Source organism: Silene latifolia, chromosome Y, assembly GCF_048544455.1.
Source record: "Silene latifolia isolate original U9 population chromosome Y, ASM4854445v1, whole genome shotgun sequence".
NCBI lineage: Eukaryota > Viridiplantae > Streptophyta > Magnoliopsida > Caryophyllales > Caryophyllaceae > Silene > Silene latifolia.
Genome location: NC_133538.1, coordinates 483,392,452 through 483,401,931, shown reverse-complemented (window position 1 = coordinate 483,401,931; position 9,480 = coordinate 483,392,452).

Genomic DNA, 9,480 nt, shown 5'->3' with positions numbered 1-9,480 from the left:
CAAGTCAAGCATAATGTGAAGCCTAGTTCCGGGTTCAAGCCGAAATTTCGGCAGCATTTCGGTATAACAACGATTGTGCCTTAGAAAAGTGTCCTGAAAAAGCCATCACAAACCAAAATTCCGAGATGGTAGGAATTTTACCCATCATTCAAGGATCCCAAACATCAAGTTTCACCGCAAATGGACAATCCTAAGGCTATTTTCGAAGCAATTTACGGTTTAGCTGTAAAACCGTCTCAAATTTCATTCAAAGGCTCAAAACTCAACGAAAATTCGAGACAAATACATGGTTATGTTCCTAATATTACCTATTATCCATTTCTAATGTCAATTTGACAAGGCAAATGCATTTGGGGGAAAAGCCCCAAATTTTCGATCAATTGGGTCATAAACCCTAAGTTTTTCGGCTCAAAATTAGGCAAATATAGACGATTAATGCAAGAATGAGACACATACCTCGATTAGTCATAATTAATGCAAGCTTTTGGATCAAACCTTGGCGGAAATGGTGAATATTTGAGAGAGAAATTGTGTAATTTGTGTTTCGAAATAATGAACATAAGCCTCTAATTATCGCGTTTTTACGCAGAAATAACACTTTGGGGAATAGACGCAGCAGGCACTGCGCCTCTTCTAAGAGACGCAGCTCTTGCTGCGCCTCTTCCTTGTGTTCCCTCCATACGTATTTTCAAAAATTCGTTATGAATTCGTTATTTGTGGGCCCATCTTTGGTGCGCCTCTTCCCCGATGCTATTTTATCCTTTTGGTCCGTTTGATGATTTTCTTTCGATCCGGCCCGCATTTCCAAGCCAGCAGCAGACTGTCGTATGTTATTTATTTCTTCCAAGACCTTTTGCTTGTCACAACGAGCATTTATTCCTTCACAGGATTCGAAACGCCTTCATTATGTCTCCAGCGACGATGGCGGATACACTTTCCCTCTCATGACATGAAGAATAATTCCCAATCATGTCTCCAAATGAGAGTAAGCGGATGTCTTGTCCCTCTCAAGACATGAGGATTAACATCTACCTAAGCAGATTTCCCCTCGGCCAGCTTCCCTTTGTGTCCTGCTACTCGCAATTATTTCTCGAAGACTACCTAAGCGCTTTTCTCTCGGCGCCCCACTTTGTGTCCTGCTACTCACAATATTTCGTGTTTCCCCGCGGAGTTCGACAAAGGTGTCGTTCTCCAGAAGTTCCCAAACCAATAGAGTTCCTATACCCAAGCCTTGATTACCCCTTAAGTTGAACTTATTTTTGGCCTCCTTCCCGTCGATGCTTTCCTTTAGGGTCCCACACCCTAGCACAATCCTTATATATCTTTTAGGTCTTACCCTTAGCTCCTACGCTTAACCTTAGCTCCTATGCTTAACCTTAGCTCCTACGCGCCTCCGGAAGCATCTCGAGAAGAAGTCTCAGGTATGGTCTCATCTTATGGCTGGCGAGCCTCCTTACGTAGTCTAATGGACTTTAAACGACCCTCCCCGATAGTCGACAGACTCTAAAATGTTCCTGACGACAGGTTCTTGGCTCAGACCCCTTGAGCCGCCTCGCGTCGCCATAGTCGTCAGGTTGTAATCTTCGATTGACCTGATGGCTATACTTTGACTTTCGCCTTGTCCAAGCCTCAGTCAAAGTGGGGGCTCTGTAGATACCTCATTTCTGCACCTCCCGCAAACCACCCGGTAATGATTGGGCCGCATGTTTGATACGCGGAACGATTTGTGACAATTCGTAAGATTATCGTCAAGTGATTGCTCATGTAACACTCCACGGTAATTGAAGAGGTCCAGTGATAGGCTTAAATGACTAGTGCTTAAAGGGATTGGAAGTACTACTCATATCAACAAAGTGCACTTTCTTTTATGGTCATCCATGCGAAAGAACTCCAAAGTTAAGCGTGCTTGACTGGGAGTAGTCTTAGGATGGGTGACCTCCTGGGAAGGTTCCCGGGATGCGCATGAGTGAGGACAAAATGCGCTATAAAGGACCAGTGTTGATCTGTGGGCCATGTACACAGCCTGGTGAGCTATCATAAGTAACCGCTCCCGACCCGGTTTGGGCCGGGGTGTTACAGCTCAAATATTAATATCTACCTCTTAGTTGTCATCTACGTCCCGATACGGTCGTTTTGACAGTAATTAGAGTACATTTGGAGTCCGGGCCTAAAACCGTCTTCATTTTCTGATAACCGTTAAATCCCGAGTCAGAATGTTCTGGAATGTTCCGGATATTTCTATTCCATATTTCAGAATCTTTATCTTTTGTTAAACAATTTCCCGTAATATTCACATAAGATATTAAGGAAAACCGAATTATTCCGTCCTACCATAACTTAAACACGGAAATCTTTCTTCCGCAGGAGGAAACCACTTGGGAACAGACGCAGCAGGTGCTGCGCCTCTTCCAAGAGACGCAGTGGCTGCTGCGCCTCTTCCCAGGTCCTATTCTGCTTAGTTTTCGTATCTTTTTCATATCTTTCCGAGATTCACTTCTAAAGACTCTCCGAAACCCTAAATCCTTCACGTGATTAGTATAAATAGGAGCCTTCGCTCCTCATATTTCTCACGCGAGTGTCCGCCCTTCTCTTCTCCCTTTGCATTCTAGACCTTTGTTCTTACTTTTTGGCGTCTACGTGCTTGAACATTCGACCACGTAAGCTCGGATCATTCTGAGTACCAGCCTCGTTTGCATGACCGACCAATTTGACCAACTCCACGTCAATCAACTTAATTAATCTAATCATTTTCCTCTTACGACGGCACTTTCTTTGCATTCGCGTCGAGCATCACTAATCGATATCTTAGTCCTTCTCGTTTCGTCAACATGTAAGTCTGAGGGTGTATAATCTCTCTTTTATTTATTGTATTTTAATTATTGTATCACAATTGTAAGGTTTATGTCGAAAATACCTCATTAAAACCGATTTCTAAAACCACGTTCAAAACCTTTTTTACGGATTTTCAGTAGACAAACGTCGAGAAAGGACGCAGCAACTGCTGCGCCTCTTCGAAGGAGCGCAGTTCCTGCTACGCCTCTTCGTGAGGCTGCCGCAGTTCCTGCTTCCTTTCTTCTTCTTTCGTCCTCTGTAATTTGTCTTGTTTTATTCGTCTTTGTTTCGTTTGTTTGTTAATTCTTTGTTATAATAGCATGATAATCTCATATGTATATTGTTCATCATTCATTAGCATATAATTCGTCATAAATCCGACTTAAATCCCAAATAATCTCATATTTGCGGGTTTTCGTCATTAAATTCAATCCGGGTTGTAGAAATTCGATTTGTTCATATTGAGTTTATGGAATTCATCGTTGGTATATTTGTATCTGTTTATTATCATATGTTATTCATTAATTCATCATGTTTAGTTTAGTCCAATTAATTTGTTTAGTTTGTTAATATCGTTCACTCCTGTAATTAATCCATCTTAATTCCGTCTCACCCATGTTTTACTGTTTTCATGACCCATTCATATGTTAAATAACCTATTAATCACTTTCATCCGAGTAAATAATTTAAATCCATCGTTAAATTAACCAACGAATATTAACAACTTGCAATTCCGGCTTCACAGCCAGAACTGAGCCAAGGAACAGCCGCAACAATTGCTGCACCTCTTCCAAGGGACGCAGCTCTGATGCGCCTGTTCCTGGTTGATTTCTGCCTCTGAACTCCGTTGTTGCTTTGACTTAGTTATTTAGCTTACGTATAATTGACTATTATTCGTATTATCACCTCCTGTTTTGTCGTAATTCATTCTTTTATTCTTTTTCTCAAATTATCTGTTTTAAAGGTATTTTCGACATAAATCGCCTAATCCAATGTAATTAATGTAATTTTTATTATTGCAATTTTGTTTATTATGTTTATCATGTTTCTTGTATCATTTGTATGTTTTCACATGTAATTGAGCATTAAATCCTACTTCGACCTTAACTGTATGTTAAATTAATTGTTCACCGACTTAGTATTAATTCTCACATGCTAGGATCAAAACTTGGATGTTGCATTGCATGCATATAATAGACGATATATCAAGTACGAATAACTTCCCTAATCATTAGTAGAGGCCGCTATCGAGGCGGGCGGGATTAGGTGTTCGATCAAAAGAGCTTCCTAATACGTACCCTTACCCCTTACTCCAGATATCTGTGAACACCCGTGTTCATTGGCATCCACGAGAGTCATTCTAGACATAGAATGCAAAGGGTAACGATTGCTTAGTGTTCAGGTCACTACTTTGTGTCTTGACATGACACGAGGTATTCGAACGGTTCCAATTTCCCATAAAAATTGGTGGCGACTCCATACAAAAATGCAAACGCTTGTTTCTCTTTCCTCCCAAGCGCCCCCGTGGGCCCCCGCTGTCCACAAGTGTAGAATTGTATATTTTGTGTATATTTGTTTGTTTGTTTGTCTATCCTTTTTCACATTGATCGACTACGCCACATCCGAGACATGAGAATCTTGAAGACCGCATGGTATGATCTTTCCAATCTCCTTTTTCCTCTTTATTTTAATGACTATGTGGCTTTATTTTGATTGATGCGGTAGAACCAATGTGATTGTAGGAGTTGCACTATGTTTATATGGCATACTAGTTGATAGAAGCATATGCATTTAGTTGTATAAATGTTTGTTGCATCATGGCATAGAGTTGCATTTTAGAAAAATTTTGTGAAAACATCTATTTTGGATACTTGACAAGTGTATATAATGCCCTTGTAGATACTTTTTATTCTTGAGACTTTGCTCCTTAGAATGCTTCTAAAACACCCTAGAATGTGTCATACTAGTATCCTTTGACCCATGAATTAAGGCCTAGTCAAGAGTACCTTGTGGTGTGATAACTCCTTGGCTACCGTTTATTTCTAGGTGACCTTTGAAGCCATGCTACCATCTTCCACATTCTACCACATTTTGTCAACAAAAGGGAATGGGCACAAAAATTGTTCAAATTTGAGTTCAAGCATTGAAATGAAAAATAAAAAAGTTCGCAAAATGCATCAAAGAAATGAGGAGCAAAAATAGACTCCTATGCTTCAAATATAAGCACCCTCGTTACAAATTAGGGTGACTTTGAAAATGTTTAAAAGAAAATGCAAAAAGTTGAAAGTTGGCAAGCATCAAATGCCAAACATCAAAGAAATGGCAAAAAGAAATTGTTCTCAAATATTTAATGCCACAAGAAATTGTGGGAAATAACAACATCAAAAGCAAACTCCCATATGAAACTTCGAATTTTTCATTGGTTTTTGGATATGTTTTCACATCTATTATCTACTGATGGCCTGTTTAATGTTCATGATAAAATGAGTTGTTTTGCTCGAAATATGGATTTTTCAAGTTAAAATCGTATTTAAGTGGGTAAATAGGTTAATATGAGTTATATTACGAATCTATTACCTAAGTTTTGAACATTATGAGTGTGATGGTATTTTTCTAGAATAATCATGAGTTTAAATTTCAAATTTCAAATTTATTTGAAATTTTTATAATTTAATTTGAAGTTTATAGCATAATTTTGTATTTTAGGTCCATTTATGAACAATATAAGAAATCAAGTTTAATTATTGTCAATTGTTAGTGGAGACTAATTTTGAGTCCTAAGATGGTTAGGGTAATTAAGTTGTACATAAATATGAATTTATGTAATTATTGTGATTTTAATAAGTTAAATCACGCAAATCCGTAAAAACCGATTAATATACGATATTGGCTCTTAAAGGCGATTTAGCATAAAATCTAGCATGTTCATACATATTATAATGTTGCATTTTATTAATGATTGTCATATTTTAATTTTATGTAATTTTTGAATTATGTAATTTTACTTAGTATGGTCTTAGTTTAATTGATATTACCCAAAAGGTATGGGAATATCGATTCGGTTGTAATTATTGTGATCTCGTATCACTGTTTTGTAATTTAATAGATTTATTTTATTTTAATTATAAATGTATAATAGGAAATTATGTAATTCATTTTGTAATTTAATTATTCCGGAGTTCCTTGAAGACGGTGCCATTCGAGAAGACGAAGAAAGTGTTGCCTTGAAATGCGTGCCAAGACAGAAGCTTCAGGGACCAAAGGAGTTGGTTTCCGAATTTGTAATAGTTTATTAGATTTACTATTTTAGGAAGGTCATACTAGGACTTTATTTTTATGCTTTGCATTTTATTTATATATTGCATGCATCGCTAAATCGCCATAACTAAACATGCATTTTAAATCGAGTTTATCGACCGTGTCAATTACAATTATTGTAGTTCACCGCTTTAGTTCACTTAAAACGTGATAGATAATAAATTGACATGACCTCTCCCTAAAATAAACAATTGAGACTTAGCCTTACCAAAATGTAGAAACCATTAAAACCTATTTCGTGAGGGAGTGCGCTCGGCCACACCGAGGTACAAACCTTGTTACGTAGGGGAAGTGGGTGATAAATGTCTATCCACCGAATTCATGTTGATAAGGGATGAATCGGCCACACCGTGCCCAAGTTGATGTGGATTTGGATCATGGACACATTTATTCCAAATTTGGGCTGAACTCAACAAAAGTATTCTCGACCATTGTCGGATGTGTTTTGGGCTAAAGATAAATATTAATGTAATTTTATCGACCAAGATTTCTAAAAGTAGAATTGATTAAAAAGTTAATCCACCGAGTTATATTGATAAGGGATGAATCGGCTACACCGTGCCCAAGTTAATATGAATTTGGGTCATGGAATCATTTATCAAGTTGGGTAGAGGTCACTAGATAAATGCAATAAAACTTGTTTAAATTAATATTTACGATTATTATTATTTTGAAAATGACAAGTGTTTTATTCCTCCTATTTTGTTTTGTAGACCACTTTTATTTCTCATAACAAATGGCCGCACCAAACACCAACGCCACACCTCTCACTAATGTTTCATGGCTCCGATCCTTCATGGATCGTTGTAAACTTGAAAAGAATTGGTCAAATTTCTCCGATTGGGATGCCCAACTCAAATTAGCCGCCCAAGGTGACGACAAGGTTCGTTACCTCACCGAGGCCTCTCCACCCGAACCTAATGCTAGGTCGAGTGCCGCCACTAGGGAAGCATATGAGGCTTACCACAAAGAGTCCGCCGCTATGAAAAATGTGTTGATTTTTGCTATAGAGGCGGATCTCCAAAGGAGAGCCTTTAAAATGGGCACCGCTAATGAAATCTATTCCAAACTTGTGACAATGTTCTCACAAACACCGAGGATCGTCCAATATGAGGCGGCCTCGGCATTCTTTGATCTCGATTTTAAGAAGGGCGAAAAGGTTAGCCCTCACGTGCTAAAATTGTTGGAGCTAGTTGAGACATTGAAACTTCAAAGTTTGAAATCCCCAAGGAGCTCATTGTTGATATGATTCTTCACTCCTTATACAAAGTCAAAGCATATGTACAATTCCGGGTGAATTTCAATATGCAAGACAAGGACGTGTCTCTTGAAGAGTTGCACAAGTTACTTGTGCAAGCCGAAAGAGACATGGGGCCAAGTGTTAACCCACCTAAGGATGTGCTTAATATAAGCACTAAGAGCAAGGGGAAGTTCAAGAAGAATGGGAAAAAGGGTAAGAGGCAAGCTCCCATGTCCACCAAGGCTAAGACTTTTAAAGCTAGCACTTCCAAAACCAAGAAGGGTCCTCTTGATAAATGCAATTATTGTAATGGTGTTGGACATTGGAAGAGGAATTGTTCTAAGTATCTTGGTGACATCAAAGCTGGAAAGATCACTCCAGTAGGTAAATGACTATCCTTCTTTTATGTTTCTAATTCAACTATGGTATTTTGATACAAAGTTGTGATAATGTATCTCCTTTTTATTGTAAATAGGGCCTCCTCCAAGCAAAGACAAGGGAAAAGAGAAGCAAGCTTGAGAAATCATGAAGGAGCTAGGAGTAGCTACCGATGAAGCTTGGCTTTTATTATTGTCTTTATTTTAATGATATGAATTTTAGAACTATTTCGATTTTCGTGTTCGACATGGAAATAGTTGATCCTTTCTAAACAATCGTTGTATTTTGGATTATGGTGACTTGGCTTGCAACCCAAGTCACCCCTTTTATCGTATTTGTTTGTTCTAAATATTCGTCTTTACATGCTTGCACATAGAAACATATGATCATCTACTTAAGATGATCCCATAGACAATATAATGATAGGATTCATTATATGTCCACAAGCTTAAGGCTTGTGTATGATCAATTATAAAGTGATGTTGAGTTGATGAACTCTTCTAAAGAAATGTCAATTACCAAGTACACTCATCAAATCTAAAATCTATTAGTCAATCTATGAGATAGTCCTCCTTCGACTTCAAAATCATTATTTCTGTCTCATAAGCTATCTGTAAATATCTAGTGTATTTAATCTAAAGATAGAGTGGGAGAAAAATAAAGACACAAAGAATAATTTGTATGCTTGAGCAAATGTGATCTAAAAAAGGAAGAATGATTTGTATACCAATATAGATAGTATACTTGAATAGATGAGATCTATGGTCTTGAGTGGATGAGATCTACATGACAAAAGAGACCAAGTGAAGTAATCAAAAGAATATGTTCTTAAGATAACTACATGAGGAGACCAAAAGAAAGTCTTGAAAGAAAATGACTAAAGAAAAGTCTCAACAAGAGATTTTGCTAGTTTATGACCTAAATATAAATAGAGTTTCAATATTGATATTTACTTAAGAGCCTAAATGAAACAAAGTTGCATCCTTGAAAATAAATGAGATTTATGACTTAATGTTGCAAAGAAAGATATGTCGATATCTACAAGAGCTAAGTTAATTGTTAACCACTCTAGTGTCATTACTTAACCTCATTATGAAAATGAAATGGTTAAACCTCCTTCCGAAAAGGGGTATTTTGAAGGACCTGAATTAAATGGGATTTCACTTTTAAATAATGACATTGCTACGCATCATTATAAAAATGAATGAGTTAGAGAATAAAATCTCTTTCCATAAGTTTAAGATTGAAACCTTTTCAAAGTAGGTTTTTTGAAAAGATATGTTGGGAACATATATGGTTTTATCTTAATTACTTGGCAAAGCAAATTGATTTCAATTCTTGAAATGTTTCGATTGAGTTGTCAATTACGAAACATGTAGAATTGAGTGGGAGTTTGAAATTATCATGTGAAGACATGAAATTTAGTGGGAGCTATCATCTTGTAAAATTTATAACTCATTACTCATTGAGAATGACAAGTTAGTACTATCTTTCACAAAGAAGTATTTGAGTTTTCAATTCTGGATGAAAATGGACTAAGATGAATCCAAACACATCATGGGATGTTGGATAGGCATTGAGATATGCACATCAAATCAATGAGAAACGTAGGTTATTCATATCGATGAAAATGGAATTACCATAAGCAGTCATGGTCATTCATTGAACCTAAGAATGATTGATCACATGATTAAAGATTACTAATGGTTCCG